The sequence below is a fragment of the Notolabrus celidotus genome, chromosome 2 (genome assembly GCF_009762535.1).
Source record: "Notolabrus celidotus isolate fNotCel1 chromosome 2, fNotCel1.pri, whole genome shotgun sequence".
NCBI lineage: Eukaryota > Metazoa > Chordata > Actinopteri > Labriformes > Labridae > Notolabrus > Notolabrus celidotus.
The window spans coordinates 12,935,764-12,952,633 of NC_048273.1; the positions used below are offsets into that span (position 1 = coordinate 12,935,764).

At 41.0% G+C, this 16,870-nt stretch overlaps 1 long non-coding RNA gene across 1 annotated transcript in view; it reads left to right on the forward strand.

The window, feature by feature from the left end:
- The first annotated feature begins 5,575 nt into the window (after window positions 1-5,575).
- Window positions 5,576-16,870, forward strand: part of LOC117804684 — a 33,927-nt gene continuing 22,632 nt past the window's right edge. The window contains exons 1-2 of the long non-coding RNA XR_004629218.1: window positions 5,576-5,847; window positions 9,860-10,012. This is a non-coding gene — a long non-coding RNA (uncharacterized LOC117804684). The remainder of the gene's footprint in view (window positions 5,848-9,859; window positions 10,013-16,870) is intronic.

The following is a 16,870-nucleotide window of genomic DNA, read 5'->3' on the forward strand; positions in this document are numbered from 1 at the left end:
GCAGCAGGCTGCTCCGTGCCATAGTAGCGCGAGCCTCCATTGAGCGGTGTGAGGCGGGCCGAGGCGGGCTGAGTGGCCCCTGAGCTGGCGTTTAGAAAGCAAACAGTTGTGTGATTGTTAGCAGAGCCTGGGAAAATGTCCCCTCGGCTGGGAGGTGGAGGGACTTGACGCCAGAGCCTCTTGTTAAGAAGACTTGTGTGCTCCCAGACAGCATTGTGATGCTAATGAGCACCAGCACGTTGTTGAACTTGATGTTGACTTTTTTTTCTTTCTTTCTTTCTTTGGACGTTTTTTTTTTATTTCTGTTTTCTTTCTTTTCTTTTTTTTTTTTTAGTCACTTTGTTTGTGGGAAAATTTTCTCTGCAGCTTTACTGTGAAATTAATTAATTAGGCCTGTGCAGCTGACAACAATAGAGAGACTCCTCTGTGTTTGAAATATGCAAAGTAACTTTTGTTCACTCCGGGGTGTTAAGTCGTAGGTTTATTTTGCCAAATTAAGTCATAAAGCAACACAAAAAGAATTACTGGAATTATATTGTTAGGCTGTTAAGGATTAGTTCTTATTTTATCAGTCACAAAATGAAAAACAATAATTGAAATAAAAAAGTATTGCACATTTGGAAAGCTATCTTGTATAATAACTAAAAACAAACGTGGAAGTGTTTTTGCTATTTATTCAAATATAATGGAAAAGAAAAACAAATTCAACCTATTTTAAATACCTTGTAGAATATTGATACAATTTCTTTCTTTCTTTCTGTCTTTCTCTTTCTTTCTTTCTTTCTTTCTTTCTTTCTTTCTTTCTTTCTTTCTTTCTTTCTCTTTCTTTCTTTCTTTCTTTCGCCCCTATAACGCAGTGCAACAGGTGTAGGCCTATCCACCCAAATTGAATTATAACCATTGTACCAGTAACCTACCATCTTTATTTATTTCCAAACAAATTAATCTCGTGTATAAAATATGTCACATCACATTCACGTGACATTAATGTAATTTTAAGCTCTAAAACTAGATTTAACATTATCTCGAGATTACACAGTCGCTATAAACTTCATAAAATTTGTAAATACCTTCAGTGATATCAAAATATGTTCAATTCAAGAGTGTAAAAATCACATTTTACTTATTTTAAGGTGGAGCTGATTCATGTTTTTTTTCTCTTTCTTTATCCAGTCATGGTAAAATTATTATATTTCATTTTACTGAAGTGAGATCTATTATCAGATCTAGATCTTCATCCACAGCGGGACTTATCTTTTTCTTTCTTTCCATTAAAATATAAATAAATGTCAGGAAGCTGCCACTGCATCTTAGCGTTTTCTGAAAACTGCTGTGAGGTTTTAACTCCTCGATAAAAAATCAAAATAATTCCCCACGTCAGTATGGCTAGTCATTTTTTATTTTAATTGCAATAAAATTCAGTTTAACTCTCAGTAAACTGAGATTTGCCCGGACAAATTCAGTCTACAGTTGTGATTTTCCTTTTCACGCTCTGATTTCCAAACAGCGTCGTGAATAAATTGCATTGGTTTCAGCACCAAGGACAGAGACAGTACGAGACACAAGAGGTGCTGAACTACACTCTCTTTAATAATCTGTATTACAAATGTTTCAGTCCATCTAAATGCTTTTCATTCAGATTTATCTTGAAGTTTGTTTGCACTTTTTGGTTTATGCACCACAACGAGAACCCAGCGTATGAAGGAAATACTGACACCTCCAAGCCAGCTTAATTTTTGGTATTTTTAGGTTTTTATTTCCAGGAAAAATGTCTAATTGAAATGCTCGTAAACACACCATGATCAGAGTGCGTCATAATATAAAAGATTAAATGAGAATAGAGTACAATAGATGAACGCTTGTTGTATCTGCACACCTTTCTGTACAGTATGTTAGACAGGACGTGACGCAGTCAAGGGGGGCGTGTTCAAATACATTCACGTGAGGCTGATGAAAGGAAGAGCTGAGAGTCAATCAGCATTAATATACAGTACAACCAGAGGACTATCAATGTGGCAACACACACACACACACACACACACACACACACACACACACACACACACACACACACACACACACACACACACACACACACTGGATAGTTACTTTTGACATAAAAATGAAACGCTTTTTTCCTAATTTTTTCAACAGGTTTGATAATTTATATAAATTTCAGCTTAAGAAAACACTCGTGTTTTTTTAAACCAAAAAGCTAACAAAAAAACAATATCAGCTCCATTCAAAGTAGTCATACAATGACATGGAGGGAGTAAAGATTTTATTCTGTATCTCTAGTTCATCAAAATAGACACGAACCATCACAATCAATGTGAGGGGTCTTATTTTACAAGTCACTTCCTCGTTGCACTAAGCAAGGCAACATTTGAAGTTCATGTTAGAAATGACAGAGCTGATCATGATTCATATTTAATGAAAAATATTGTTTCTTTCTCTCTCTCTCTCTCTCTCTCTCTCTCTCTCTCTCTCTCTTTCTCTCTTTCTCTCTAACACACAGACACACACATTGTAATATTAATTAAAGTATAATTATAAAGTTCAGTATATCAAATTTAACTTTCTGCAATCCACCTGATTATAACACGAGTATAATGTTTGCTTTGGTGTGAATCGTTTACTCTGTTCAACATATAAAGATGTCACGCTAACACATATTTGGCTTTTGTTAATGTAAGAGCGGAGGCTGTGATGCAGTATTACTTATAAAAGGTGTACAGTTGTGCTGTAGTTATTCTATAGGCCTAAATTCCCTCTAAATACTCAAGGATAATGACCCCTATGAAGATGCTAATTCCAAATAGAACAAGTAGACTCGTAGACTCGTTTTATACACATTAAGGAGCATAATAAGGATTTAAAATAATACGTTATAAGTATACGTAGGATAGAAAAATAGGACAATTTAGCTTTATAATAAAAAGTGTCAATTAAGCCTCAAACCCTTACCGCTTGACAGTGCAGCACAGTCTCCTGTAACCTACAGGTTGCCACCTTGTTCAGACTCAGTTTACTCTGTGTCTCTTCAGAAGAGCAAACTTTGTGTCCTTACTTACGCAGTCTGGGTGTGGCTGTAAAACAGATGCTTTATTGTCAACAAATCCTTAAACATGGCTATGAATCTGATGTATTGCCCTAGGCCTGTCCAGCCAGGTGACTGTGCTGTTGTTGCACACTGTGCCCTCACGTACCTCCATTGAGGATCTTAATGTAAGAGTAATTGATTGAATTCTGTATGGTGTGTTTTGCTCATCTTGGCGGTTATATTAAAATAATGCGCACGCGTAATTCTGTAAATGGATGATTTCTTGTGGATAATATATACCATAACTATTGATTTAATATGATACTGTTACACACATTCTTCAGTGAGCTCTGAAGACTTCCCTTGGGGATTTTATGATGATCCTTAGACCCCATAATAAGATCCAAAAATAATGTTCTCCAGTTTAGTCTATGATATTAGATCAGTTTGACACCATTTGAAAGTCCTGTTTTTGGTGAACCTCGTGTTTCCTCGCACGTCCGTTATGTCCACCCCATATCTCTTCTGCTCATCCATGTGTGTGCCTATGAGCATGCCTAATTCTGCGGACATCGCGCGTCTGACCCCTAGGCCCCCGGGCGGCCCTCCGCCTCCTGCGCCCCACATCTGACACTCTGAGAGCCGAGGCGCCCACGCCTCATTCTTATGCCCCTTCTTCTGCTGCACAGTGCTTGACAGCCTGAAATGGACTTTTATTCCTTGATTATACCTTTATGGATACACGTGCATTGACCGGAGGTACACTGCGTGTAAAAATGGCTTTGTCTCCACGATGTGCCGGCATCCCACGTGGTCAAATAGGACAGGGAGCATCACGGTTGGAGGGAGCCGGGCTTCTGCTATCATCCCCGGATGAGCTAGGAGAAAATCACAGCTGCAACTAACTCTTGTGGATTGTAATATTTTTTTTATTAGACGACCCCCATTGCGGTGGCTGCTGCTCCAGATAGACTGTGTAAGTAGGCTACTATGTTTATCTCAGTTAAAAGAATAACGTCACCAACAAAGGGCTAATTAAAGGAGATTGAAGTTCCAGGAACATTTCTTAATCAAATAATTCAAGGTAGAAAATAGTGTAGTTTAAATATTCTGCCGCAGCTGAACAATAATATCATGTGTTGCATTTTAGTAACCATGAAAAAGGATTACGCGTTTCAACAGATATTAGGCATGATTGGGAGGATGTCACATTACCTCATCTGATTTTTCCCTGCAGTAAGATTTAAAGGTCCAGTATTAGAGCTGTTCCTAAGACACATACTTTTCCGTGATTTATAATAACTATGTTTTGGTGATTACAAAGGATTATAAATGCTACTTAGTTTTGTTTGAACTTGACAGCATGTCACCAACTAATCCACAGCGCACAGTGACACAGTGAGGCTGGACTTGTTCCACTGGATCATGTTGTTGACATTTAGCTGGAAGCCTCTCTGCACTGTATACGCTGTATACAGGCCTTTGGTAGTTTGTCATGCTTTCAAACAATTCATGGATTAATTCACTCAAAACGGAAACTATGGTCTATGGTCTGAAATGGATCGATGTGAGCTGGCATTTAAAACAATAACAATAAGCTGGTTGTTTTTGAGGGCCTGGGCTGTGATCTCTGAGGGAGACAGTGGATGTTAGGTTGTCTCTTAGCTCAGACTCTGAGATAAGAGCCTAAACTAGACCTGGAATAGTCTTATAATGATTCACATTGTAGTTTTATTATGGTTATTAGGAGCATGGAACCGATATTTTCTCTGTTACGCGTGTCATTGGGTGACAGGTGCATGTGTCATCACCCTGCTGCATGCAACTATGACTTCACTGCAATTTCTCGTCAAGAATCAGCCTTGTAGTAGATTAGAGTAAGACCAACACTGGTTTTCAGGGATGAACAAGATGGTGTTAATTTATATTCATTAGTGGCTGCAGTGTAATTGCTAGAGGGCACTACTTTTTCAGAAAATAAGCCACTCTTTGACCTATTGCTGGCGTTGTAATGATGGTGACTTGGTGGTTGAGGTCATACTGTGTACATTTTATTTTGGCAACCCCTCTACAACATGTCAAATGCAGTTTAATGCTACATCAAAGCAGTATGAGGACATACTTCTATGTCAAAGACTGTGCAAAGGCGTTTTATTATGCGTAACAGAAATGAAATGGGATATTCTCTGTTTCGAAATATGCATAGATAACTGTGTATATTTCAGAAAAAGAAAGACAGAAAAACGGAATCGGTAGATCAGAGGAAGAAGAAGAGGAAGAGAGAGAGAGGGAGAGAGAGGGGAAGAGAGAGAGAAAGAGAGAGAGAGAGGCGTGCGTATATGCTGGCGGAATGCAATGGCTCCATGTGACCACAACACAAGCAGCTCCGGCGGCGGCAGCGGCAGCAGCGACGGCCCCTTTAAGAGACGTGGGTTAGTTTTTCTCTTTGGTTATCTAGCTGTATGAGTTTATGTAATATCATAAAGCTAGAGAACCGAATGTATAAACTAATTCTGCAGTCGTCACGGCGGAACGAGCCGGAATCGGGACCCGACGAATGGGGCTTCTGCCCGAGCGGAGGGATGGATGGACGGATGCAGCCTGCACGGAGGACCGGGAGCCCGCGGCAGCGACCATGCATCGCACCGAGAAACGCCTCCTGCTGCTGTGGACGTATTGTATGCCGACGCAGAGGATAATGCCAGCCTAAAACAACGGATTCATAGTGCTTTTTTTCCATCACGATGTGTGCTTGGAGTGACAGTAGTTAGCGACTGGAGACAGGCTCCATTCATAGAGTGATGGTGAGGATGATGATGAGGAGGAGGAGGAGGAGGGTGACTCGGTTGTGCTGCTTGTGCTGTTTTTCTTAATGGAAGAAGATTGTTTAAAGATAGGAGATTTAAAAAGCATGTGTTGCTGTTTTTCTGTGGAATGTTTAGTTAGTTGGATGCTGGTAACCGGGAGGTGAGATGAACACCGTTTGTAGCTGGGGAAGCACCTGATTGGTCGACTCGTGGGAGTCACGTGTTCCACCAGTAGCCCCCATATCTCCTTGCTGCTGGCCTTTCCATGTACTGGTATATAGTGTCCAATGTAGCAATAGGAAGCTCTCATTTCTGACTCTACAAAAGCATGTTCATTCATTCTGTCACTTGAAAGTCGACAGAGGACACTATGTTGCTGAAAAAGGGATGAATGTCCCCCTGTAGTGTGATGCTGTTGGATGAAATTAAAAGTAATCAAACTACAAAGTGCATTTTGGGGACCTAGTTTATTTGATACCCCAGCAAAGATCAGGAGTTGGTCATCACATTGTTGTTTCACAGGTTATGAAGTGGAGTAGAAGATGATATTATGATTCAGTTGTTGCTCAAAAGGATCATTTCATATCCCTGGATTTAGTTTGACTGATGTGCTTATTAGCTAAAGCTTCAGGCATCATGCACAAGACAGGAAAAAAAGCAATGTCGCACTGCTGAGGAGAGGGACACAACATCTACGCCTTTGTGTTATTTTTTTGTTTGACTATAGTGATGTGTAGGTTTCTAACAATGTACGTCATTCTTACACTTTAAGGGTAAAGAGAGTTGTCGAACTGGTCTAGTTAGCAAATATACATAAATGGCACATATCCCAAGTTATAGTGTCTCTATCACTGATGTGCAGTGATGGGCCAAGAAGATGTCTAAAGTAGTATTAGGGTAGAACAGGGTCAGCTGGGTCATTCACTAACCAAGCCTGTTTCTGCAACCCGATGTGGACTTCACATCATCTGTTCTTCCTCCACTCCATCTGAGTCCAGGACTGCTTGAGTGACAGGTCGTACTCCGGAGTGTAGCCTGTGGAATTTTAAACAAGCCGGTCCTGTGTTAGCTGCTATAGCTGTATAGCTGCTGTGCGTGGTGGCTCAGCTCTGCACGGTGGAGAGTGTGTGAGTGTGTGTGTGTGTAGCAGCACAGAGCCTTGTGCCTCTGTTAGGATGTAGGCCCCAGCTTACTGCGTCACAGAGAAAGGCAGGTGGAGAGAAGCTAGCGTGGATTTAGCGAGGAAATAGCTCTGCTGTCTTTTGCCTTTGTGGCAACATGCCACTGGATGTGCTCATACAAAGACATACTTCTTGATAACGGAGGTGTCTTTGTGAATATACACCTATGTAGACACGTAACAATAGGGAATCAACCTCAGTTTTCTGCTAATACAGTGATGATGATATTGAGGAAAAATCCAGGTAGTTATTATGAGCTGTGCAGATATTTTAGGGTATTTTAATGGGTCAAAATGAACGTTTTCATAAAGGGAACACTGTAAGAGTCAAGGTACTCATGTCTCAATTTGACAGGTTCTAAATGGTAACGTAGCATTGAGGTAATACATTAAATGTGTATCATCTAAGGTGGAAAAGGATGTGAGAAAAGCACCAAAAATGATTCGTGTTTAAAATCGGGACCGTACTGTGCACCTGCAGGTCCCTTCTGTTCTTCAATAAGATCATTTGCAACGATTCACTAACGCATTTATAATACAGCATGTTTCCATTTGATTCGACAATTGCGTTGTGTGCTTCAACCACACCAAAACGCCACACCAGCAGCACCACCCTCCCTGCTTGTGCCCAGTTGCAGCAGAAATTAATGCATGGCTGAGGGGTAATAAATGGAGGATATGGGGAGAGCCCCCTTTGAGATTGAAATGCAGTCTGGCGAGTGACTGAGAGGCAGGCTAGACGTCGCTTTTCCCACATTAATATGTGTCTGTCTGGGCCCTCTCCACCATCAGGAGGAGGCCCTGTACACCAGATGGAGCCCAGTCTAGTCTACGTCTAGCCTACCAACACCTGCCATAAGGCTGCAGTACACTTCCTATTGTCTCTCATGGTGATTGATTTGTTTGTTCATCAATTTGAAATTTGATTGTTTTAGAAGATCAGTTTTTTTTCAGTGTGTTTTAACAAAAGAAGAATTAACGCATTTATTAAACACAAATAACATAATAAGGGAGAACAGGGTGAGAACAATGGAGAATGAAAGAGGTGAGAAGATAAGGGGAACACTGGAGATGTGTTTATACATGCCTTGAATTTCTAACCGACCTGTCATGTCTGCAGCCTTTCCTGTTGAAGCGTGGATATGTCAGTATGTCCTCCCATCTCTCCTCCATCACCTCTCTCTCTCTTTCTCCACACTGTATTGATAACATTGAGCATTTTCACGTTATAGTTGTGTTATTTCCATGAGGTTGAGCATTGGAACAAAAGCAGCCCTCCTATCCTGTGTCCATGCACTCAGCAGAGAGCCATTGTTTTATGTTCTAAGTCCTGCTGCATTTCCGAGCGACCATCCTATAGATGTTATCTTGTTTGTGTCACAATCGGTTGCTAGATTGCAGTAGCTGTGTGTATGAGTGTGTGTAAGTGTGTGTGCTCTTGTTTTTGACCATTTGGACATATGCTTCTGTGCATGATGTTTCTGCACCCTGCATCATTTTTAGTCGGTAAGGAGTACGATAATAATAACAGTATACCGTCTATTATGGAAAAGAAGCTTCTTTGCAGCGGCTGCATAGTTTTGTTTTGAGTACAAGGACGGCTGTGTTGTTTGGTATATTAAGAATTTGTATCTTTAATTATAGGGATTATTTCTGGTTCTGAGGACTCATTGGAAGTATTTTATTTCAGTTGAATGTTTGCAAAAGTGCATCTTCTGTGCAAGCGTCCACACTTTTCTACACATTTAACAGCTGCTTTTAAAATGTCATACTAACTTGAACTTGATTATTATTTTATTATTATTACAACTATTATTATTATCATCAAAACTATTATAACACTTTGATTCAGATCTTAAAAAATAAGCTTCATTTGATTCCATATCATTGAAATCCATAATTCAGTGTTATCAATTTCCTCTTATCATTTTACCTTGAATTGCAATGGCCTATATAAACCTTTTCTCTGAACTTATGAATTCTGGCTTTGGTAGCCTAGCAACCGCCTCTGACCCATGCAAGTGAAAGAGAAAAAAAAAAAAAAAGAATTGAAAGGCTGACATGCAGGCTTTAAACCCACAGAGGACATCAGGTTTCTGCGGATGTAATCTTTGAGTATTTTGTGTAATCGCTTGTGAAGTGGGCTAGTGTGTGTGTGCGTGTGTGTGTGTTTGTGTGTTGAAGAGATTGGTATTGTCATGCACTCATCCCTGAAAGTTCAAATATTAAATTCAGGGAACTTTCTTCACCCAAGTCTCACAACATGACACAGTGTTTGTTTCCATTATTACATGCACTCTCTTCATTATTATATGCTTCGTAAAAAGGAGACTTGTTTCTAATTGCTTTATTGTACGAGAAAGTCGTGGTTGAACATTACATCACATTTATTCCATCTTAGTTTTCCTTTTTCTTTACTAAATGTTATTTTTGTTGCGTCATTTCGTTTTAAGGCCTTTATGAAATTTACGCACAATAGAAGCCCCCAAAATAAGCCGACAAAGTATTTAATTTTTCACTGTTTTAGAAAAATATCAAAACTTTAAATTCAATCTTTTATTTTTCTCACTTTTATTCTGTGCTAGTTTATCTTAAAGTTCAAAAAACAAAACATTAGGTATATCAGGCTGCTTAAAATGGAAAACCAGTACTCTGCATTCAGCAACAAAATATATTTGATATTTCTTGCTGCAAAATATGTTTATTGCTGTTGGTAAAAACTGCAGTGTTTGACAGGAAAAAGATGACTCAGACACATTGAGGAGTGTAGGTGATGATCCTGTGCAGGAATTGACCTCGTGCTGAACTCAATGCTTTATGTTTTTACAGGAATCTGTGGAGTCCAGATAAAAGTGCAGCATCAGAGAAAACACACACACAACCTCTGTGATCTGTGAGCCTGCAAGACAACACACAGCAACTCCTGCTCTGAAGATCTGAGGTCACACAACGGGTCAGAACTTCATCCTTCTAAAGTTACAGGTGAGTCTTCAAAATGTGCTCTCTTGTGTGTCACACACTTCCACTAGTGTGCCGACGATTTGTAAACACACTTGAACTTGAACTATTCAACCACTACTTTCAAATAATTGTACTTGAACTTGTGGACCTCTCTTATAAAAATCTGTATTTCTTCATATTTTATCGCTTCACAAAACGCTGCAAAGTAGACATACATCTCATTCTTTACATTTTCCTCGCTCCTCTTGCTCCCCGCTCGCCTCCTGCTTTATAACATCTGATCCAATTTGTTCGATTCTTCAGTTTTGGCAGATAAGACGCAGGGTGCCCACTTGTGTAATCTATATTTTAATTCCTCTGTCCATGCGTTTTATCCCTTTAAAGATACATGGGGGGTGCTTGCCCTGATGTGTGTGCTTGTGTGTGTGTGTGTGTGTGTGTGTGTGTGTGTGTGTGTGTGTGTGTGTGTGTGTGTGTGTGTGTGTGTGTGTGTGTGTGTGTGTGCGTATGTGTGTGTAAGGTGTGCTCATGTGGAAAGACTGCCAGGGTGGCTAAGTCCCTCACTCCTTTAATTCCTTCCCTCCCTCTGAACTCCCCCCAAACTACTTACCTCTCTGTCCTCTCTTTGCTCTCTCTGTTCTGGCCTTGTACATCTGTCCAACACACACACGCACACACGCACACACACACACACACACACACACACACACACACACACACACACACACACACACACACACACACACACACACATACACACACACACACACACACACACACACACACGGAAATATATTCCCTCTTTTTGTAATTTTAAAGCTACTGTAAGGAGATTTAGCTGGCTATTAAACATATTGATATTAGTAGGCTACTTATGGCTCTATATGGGCTGCAAAAGCAAATGAGACCATCCGCAACTGGACCTGCTATCCCTGTGTAGTTATATATATATCTATATATATATATATATATAGATATATATATTTGACAGGACAGCTGAAGAGAGACAGGAAATGTGTGGAGTAGAGAATGGGGAAGGACATGCAGGACATGGAATCGAACCGGCGACCCCTGCAACGAGGACTGTAGCCTCTGTATGTGGGGCGCTTAGACCGCTAGTCCACCAGCGCCCCTGTGTAGTTATATTTAATGTCTGTAAGCATTGAAACTAGGTCAGTGTGAGAAGAAAAAGCTTTTATTTACATTTGTCATGGAAACAATTAATGTTTAGCAATGTGCTTGACAGGGAAAGTCAGAAAGATGAGAGTGTTTTGACTGAAAACAGTACATACAGTACATAGAGATAAGAGGTACTATGGAAAAATTAGCACAAAATCAAAGTTCCTTATTAAAGCTTTAACTTAAGTTAAGTTTCACGATGCAACTCAATACTAGTTTAACATTTTTGTTTCATTTTTTTCACTCTGTAAAATAGCACCAGTGTTACTAAGTTCAAATGATTCCTCATGTGTTCGTGAATCTTTATTACAGTATCTGTTTTATAAACCAGTTTGGGCCCCGGCTGTCATACCGACTCAGCTAAGCATTTGACAAAATCTTTTGTACCTCTGTCTAATGCTTAGGATGATGGAAGGCTGAAACTAAAACTAGGTGCCTCCCTCACTTTCCCCTCAGCTCCCCTTCTCAGCGTTGAGTGACATGACTAAAGATTACCTCCACTATCCTAACAGCTGCCATAGTGGGCCAACAAGCCTAAGAGTGCTGCTCAGCTCGTGCATGTCGAACCTCTCGCTGAGAACAAAGTAGAAGGAGTGATGGAGGGGGAGAAGAGATTGAGCTTCGGCATTGGGGAGAAAACAGAAGAAGTGATTTTTTTTTTTATTTCCCTCCAGGGTTAGATGAGCATTCAGTGACATTGGCCTACTTCTATATGAGCGTTGCCCCCCCAGAGAAAGAGTTGTGTTTGAGAATCAGACAAGGGAAGATCAGAGGAGATTTCACAGCCTGTGGCTATACTCCTCCATAGCGCTCGACCACCTCTTAAACCTCCTTCACTCGGCTTCAACTCGATAAGGGCTGCCCGTCTACTTAGTCAATATCATATCCACAAACTAGATAAATCGATGCAAACAAGCAACGGCTGGACGTGGGCTTTAGAAGTGGAGGCATAGCTACAGGCTAAATTTGACGTTGAGATGCATCAATCCAGCAGTGACACTCTTCCCATCTTCTTTTTATTCATAACAGCAATTAAGAGCCGGCACGCATGGGTCTGCATTCGAGCCTCGTGTTACCCTTACAGGACCTATGTTACAGTATGTGCAAGTGCTACTATTGTCCATATAGGAAGTGCGGGCCTGAGGATGTGATTTCACACATAGCAGTGTTGCTTCCACAGCTGAGCACTCTCATGTTTATGGAAAGACTTGAAGAGAGGGAAGCAGTAATCCACTCATTTACAGTACCTCAGATCCGGCCTTATATCTCTCTCTCTCTACCCTCTCTCTCAAACACACAAACAGCACACATACCTCGATATACCCTATCTTCTCCCCCTCAACCCACCCCCCTCAACCCACCTCCTTTCCATCCCCATTCGGGCTCATCTCGCCATCACCTCTCCAGCTCCGCCACCCCAGAGAAACCAATTCAGACTTTCTGCTCCACACCGTCATGGCATGTTGGCCAAGGGAGATGGAGTCCTTTCAGGTTCTCGGCTACAACCTCCCTCCCTCCCCTTCCCTCTCTCCCTCCTCCTGTCACTGCCCCCTCGCTGCTCCTCAACATTTCCTCAACACGCCTGGTGTATCAGCAGGATGGCTCGACAGCAGCGATAGGACAGCTCCTGAGAATCTGTCGGAGTTATTCTGCACATTATGTGACCTTTTAAAGTTTCTCTCAAAATTGCATGTGGGTGTGTGTGTGTGTGTGTGTGTGTGTGTGTGTGTGTGTGTGTGAGAGCCTGCCTTTGCATGGTTGTACTGTCAGTTTAGTAAGAGTATCTGAAGGAAATGAAGCCTGCTTTATGTGTTTAAACAGAGCGCCTGCGAGGTTTATCAGTAATAGGTTACCTTTAATGGCAAAACCAAACACCCACCGCCCACCCATGGCTTCTTAAAGTTGCCAATCTGCTTTTAATACCCCGCTGTTTGCTGGGAATTTTTTCCCACTAGGCTTTCTAGATTTGTATACATAAACTGCTGTGCTGCTTGGCTGTTCTTAAAAGTTGATTTGAATTATACCCTCTGCATTATGCCGCTTGATAGGAAATAAATCTCTTCAAATGAATACACTGGATGGATGCAGGGAGGGGGAGAATATGTGTGCGTGTGAAGGGTAGGCACTGAGTGTAGAGTGGTGGCGTATGTTAACATAAATTAAAGTCTTTCTGCAGACGGGCCCTGAAGTGGAAAGACGGAGGAGAATGTGAGAATTAGAAAAAGAAGATTGAGTTTTAAGAACAAAAAGTAGTTTGAGATAGTGAGAGAAACTCATGAGGAAAAGAAGAAATGTGAGAAACAGTTTTGATGTTCCATTACAGACCTACAGAAGCAAATTAGGTTTGTTAGTTGCATTCTTTGTGTTGGTATTAGTTGTTTGATTCCATTAGCAAGTTAGCTGTGTTGTTTTTCTTCACCTCCTTTAACCTCAGGGACCTCTGGCATCTCAATGCACCCTGCCTGAAAGATGGGGTGGTTATATTCGAGGCTGGTGGTGGCTGTGAGGTTGGGGTGCAGCAGGGTGACGGACAGCGTGCAGGAGGGAGGGACTGGGGGGGTCCGCTGAAAGGCAGCAGACTGCAGAGTGAATGGGAAAGGGGTAGAGAAGAAGGGGAGGGAGTGGGGGGCATTAGCGGCGGAGGCAGGTTTGGGGGAGGGGGGGGTGAGGGTGGGGGGGCGTTGTGGGGGCCTCCATTGGTTCAATGCAACGGCCAGAGCAGCTGTGAAAAGAGGTCTCCCCTTTTTCCCACGCCCAGTACGACGCACAAACCCTGCTTCAGCCTGCCAGGGTCAAGTCACATTTCTAATATATACACCGGGCCTGTGGACTCACACAATGAATACGCACAGCTCATTTATTTTATGTATGCACACAGACAAACACACACTTGTATGCACACAGCTAGTAGACGGCCTCTCAGACGGAGGCAGAGGTGGGGGCCGCTGCAGAGAGAGAGAGAAAGAGCATTATGACACTGATTTCTATCCCATTGGCATCATTGTTTTGTTGTGGATGCTGCAAATTAAAAGCTGCAAGCAACTGCCAAAACACACACGCACGTCTCTCACCGCTACACCTGCTACTACATAAAATCAGTTTACAATGTATTGGGAACAAATCAAGCAAAAATAAGACTGAAAATGAAACATTTGCTTGAAAAAATGCAGTTTTTCCTTATTTTACAATAAATACTGCAAGCAGTTTTCAATTATGACATTTATAAATTTCTCAGAATCCACCTTGCTATGCCTGGACTCATATATCTGCGAGGGGTCTTGACTGTAAACACCCACAGTGTCATCCATCCACCATCCGACCTCCTCAACGGAGCCCCTTTTCTTCTCCTCACACATTTACGTCTTTTACAAACTATAATCATATTCCAGGGAGGGGGATGTAAACGCTTTGTCCTCACAGACCCCCACCCAGTCCCCCAACACCATCCTAGTGCCAGATGCCCTGCTGTATTGTGTGGGTGCTAGGGGCAGACAAGCAAGCAGCCCCCTTCCTCCATCCCCCCCTCTTGCTCTCTCTCTGCATCATGATGTCACCCTACTTGTGGGTCTGTCTGTCTGCCTGTCTATCAGGGCCTTGACAGGAACTTGAGTGTGGGAAGGCAAAGCGTTCAGGATGGGAGGGGGGAGGTAAGGGGTTCAAGGAGGGGTTGAGGGTTTTCAGGTTTTTCTTTTTTTTAGAAGGGGGGGTGTTTGGGAGTTTGGAAGTGAGTGTCTGGCCTGAGAGGTCAGCAAGTGGACTTGAGCATGGACTGAGTGAGTGTCTGTCTGTGTATTGGTGTTATTTGGGGAGATGGGGGGCTGGATAGGCGCTCTCCTAGCAACTCTAAAGAGAGGTGGAATTTAGATGAGTTTGTAGGGCTGTGTCCTCCAATAAGTCAGTCATTCTAGATCCTCAGTTAGCCACACAAAGAGTGTGAACAGCATGGATATGAGAATGAAGAGGAAACAAAAGTCGCTTTCTCTCTTATCATTAATTCCAAGTACCTCTATTATTATGCACATATGTTGTAAAGTTATGATAGTGAAACGCTCATATAGATTTTATATTTGAAAAAAGCGCATCATTTATGTTGTGAATTTATGTCTCCTTGAATGAATTCACATCTTTGTGAGTTGTATGATGAGTAGCATTTTTAATTCCCTGAAGTCAAATTTCAAATTTTCTCCAATTTAGTAATATTTTTTAGTTTGGACATTTTTAGTTCAAACATGTTGTTTATGCATATATTGTTGTATATGGTCGAAATTTACTTTATAGTTCCTGATTTTTGTGTCAGATAAATAAATGATGAAGAGCCATATGAAAACAAATGAGAGAACCTGTAATACCCCAAGCAAGATACCATTAGACACACTTTAAGTTCCCTCTATATGAGGTGTTTTAACATAAATATTCAACTTTTAATTACTCATTCTATTTGATAGGGTTTCTTTACAAATGTTCAATTAACTCATAAAATGTCTTAAAATGTAATTCTCCTGTATTGGCAAAAAAAAAGATAGTTACATTAAATAAAATCCATTAGAGTGGAAATGTATTTTTTTTTTAAATTAAACATCTCAACAAAAGTTCTCAACTTCATTGCTAAATATTGTTTCTTAAGGTTCTCCAAATGACACCTCTACAGGTAACATTTTGACTAATGATTGGCTTTTTTGTGACATAAAAAATAGCAGGGTTATCACAAATCTTATACCTAGACGCATTTCTCAAACCTGGATAGAAGAACTAAAAAAAAATGTTTAAATACATTTTTATTCGTTATATAAATGTTAAAACATCCACAAACATCATTCTGCAAAAAGGCCACTGTGGAAATTTAAATTTAAAATGTTTTTGAAAAGAAATTGAGCCTTTATGAGGCAGTCTATTTCAGTTTATTTAATGATATTACAGCAGTATGTCCTCCTTGTAACTGTCTGTCATATTCATCAGCCAAGAAATCTCTTAACGTCCATGTTTTGTTGTTTGAAGGCCGACATTGGCATCTGAAGAAGGAAAACATTCTGTCCTAAAATTACAATTTTAAAGATGCAATGATGCTACTCTTAGAAATACAACTTTTTTTGCTTAATTCCAGAAATAACTTCATGAAGAATAAAGATGTTGGTCTGACAGTAGCAGTGTTTACGTCTTACCAGAGGCGTCTTTTTTAACTGTCAAACATTTACTTTAACTCAGACATGCTTTTGTCATACAAGCATTTGAACTTCTCCTTGCTTATTTTTCCCACCTTTTTGCTCTTACCATCACTTGGTTTAGTATTTCCTCTTTGACTCTCTCACTCCTGCTCTCTCTCAGTCTCTCTATCTCTCTCTCCGGCAGTGTAAAACGGTGATAGCACTGGGAGACAATGGGGAAAGACTCACTTAATTAGCTGGACGAGAAGATGCATTGTGGCAATTACTGAGCACAAAGGGAGGGGAAGGTATGGCTCTGTAATGTGCTGCTGTGTGTATCTGCCTGGCTGTTGTAGCCTGGAGTGCAGGCAGGCCTTTATAGGGAAGAGTGAAAGCAGTAACAATGGAAGACAGGATGTACTCCACATGTACAGCCATTTCCAGTCCTTTTACACACAGGGACAATAGCTGCCACAGCCTCTTAAAAGCTAGAAATGCAGGAGGTGTATTGCCTCCATGGATGGATTATGTAGCTTTGAATTTACAGGGCTGGTGGCTT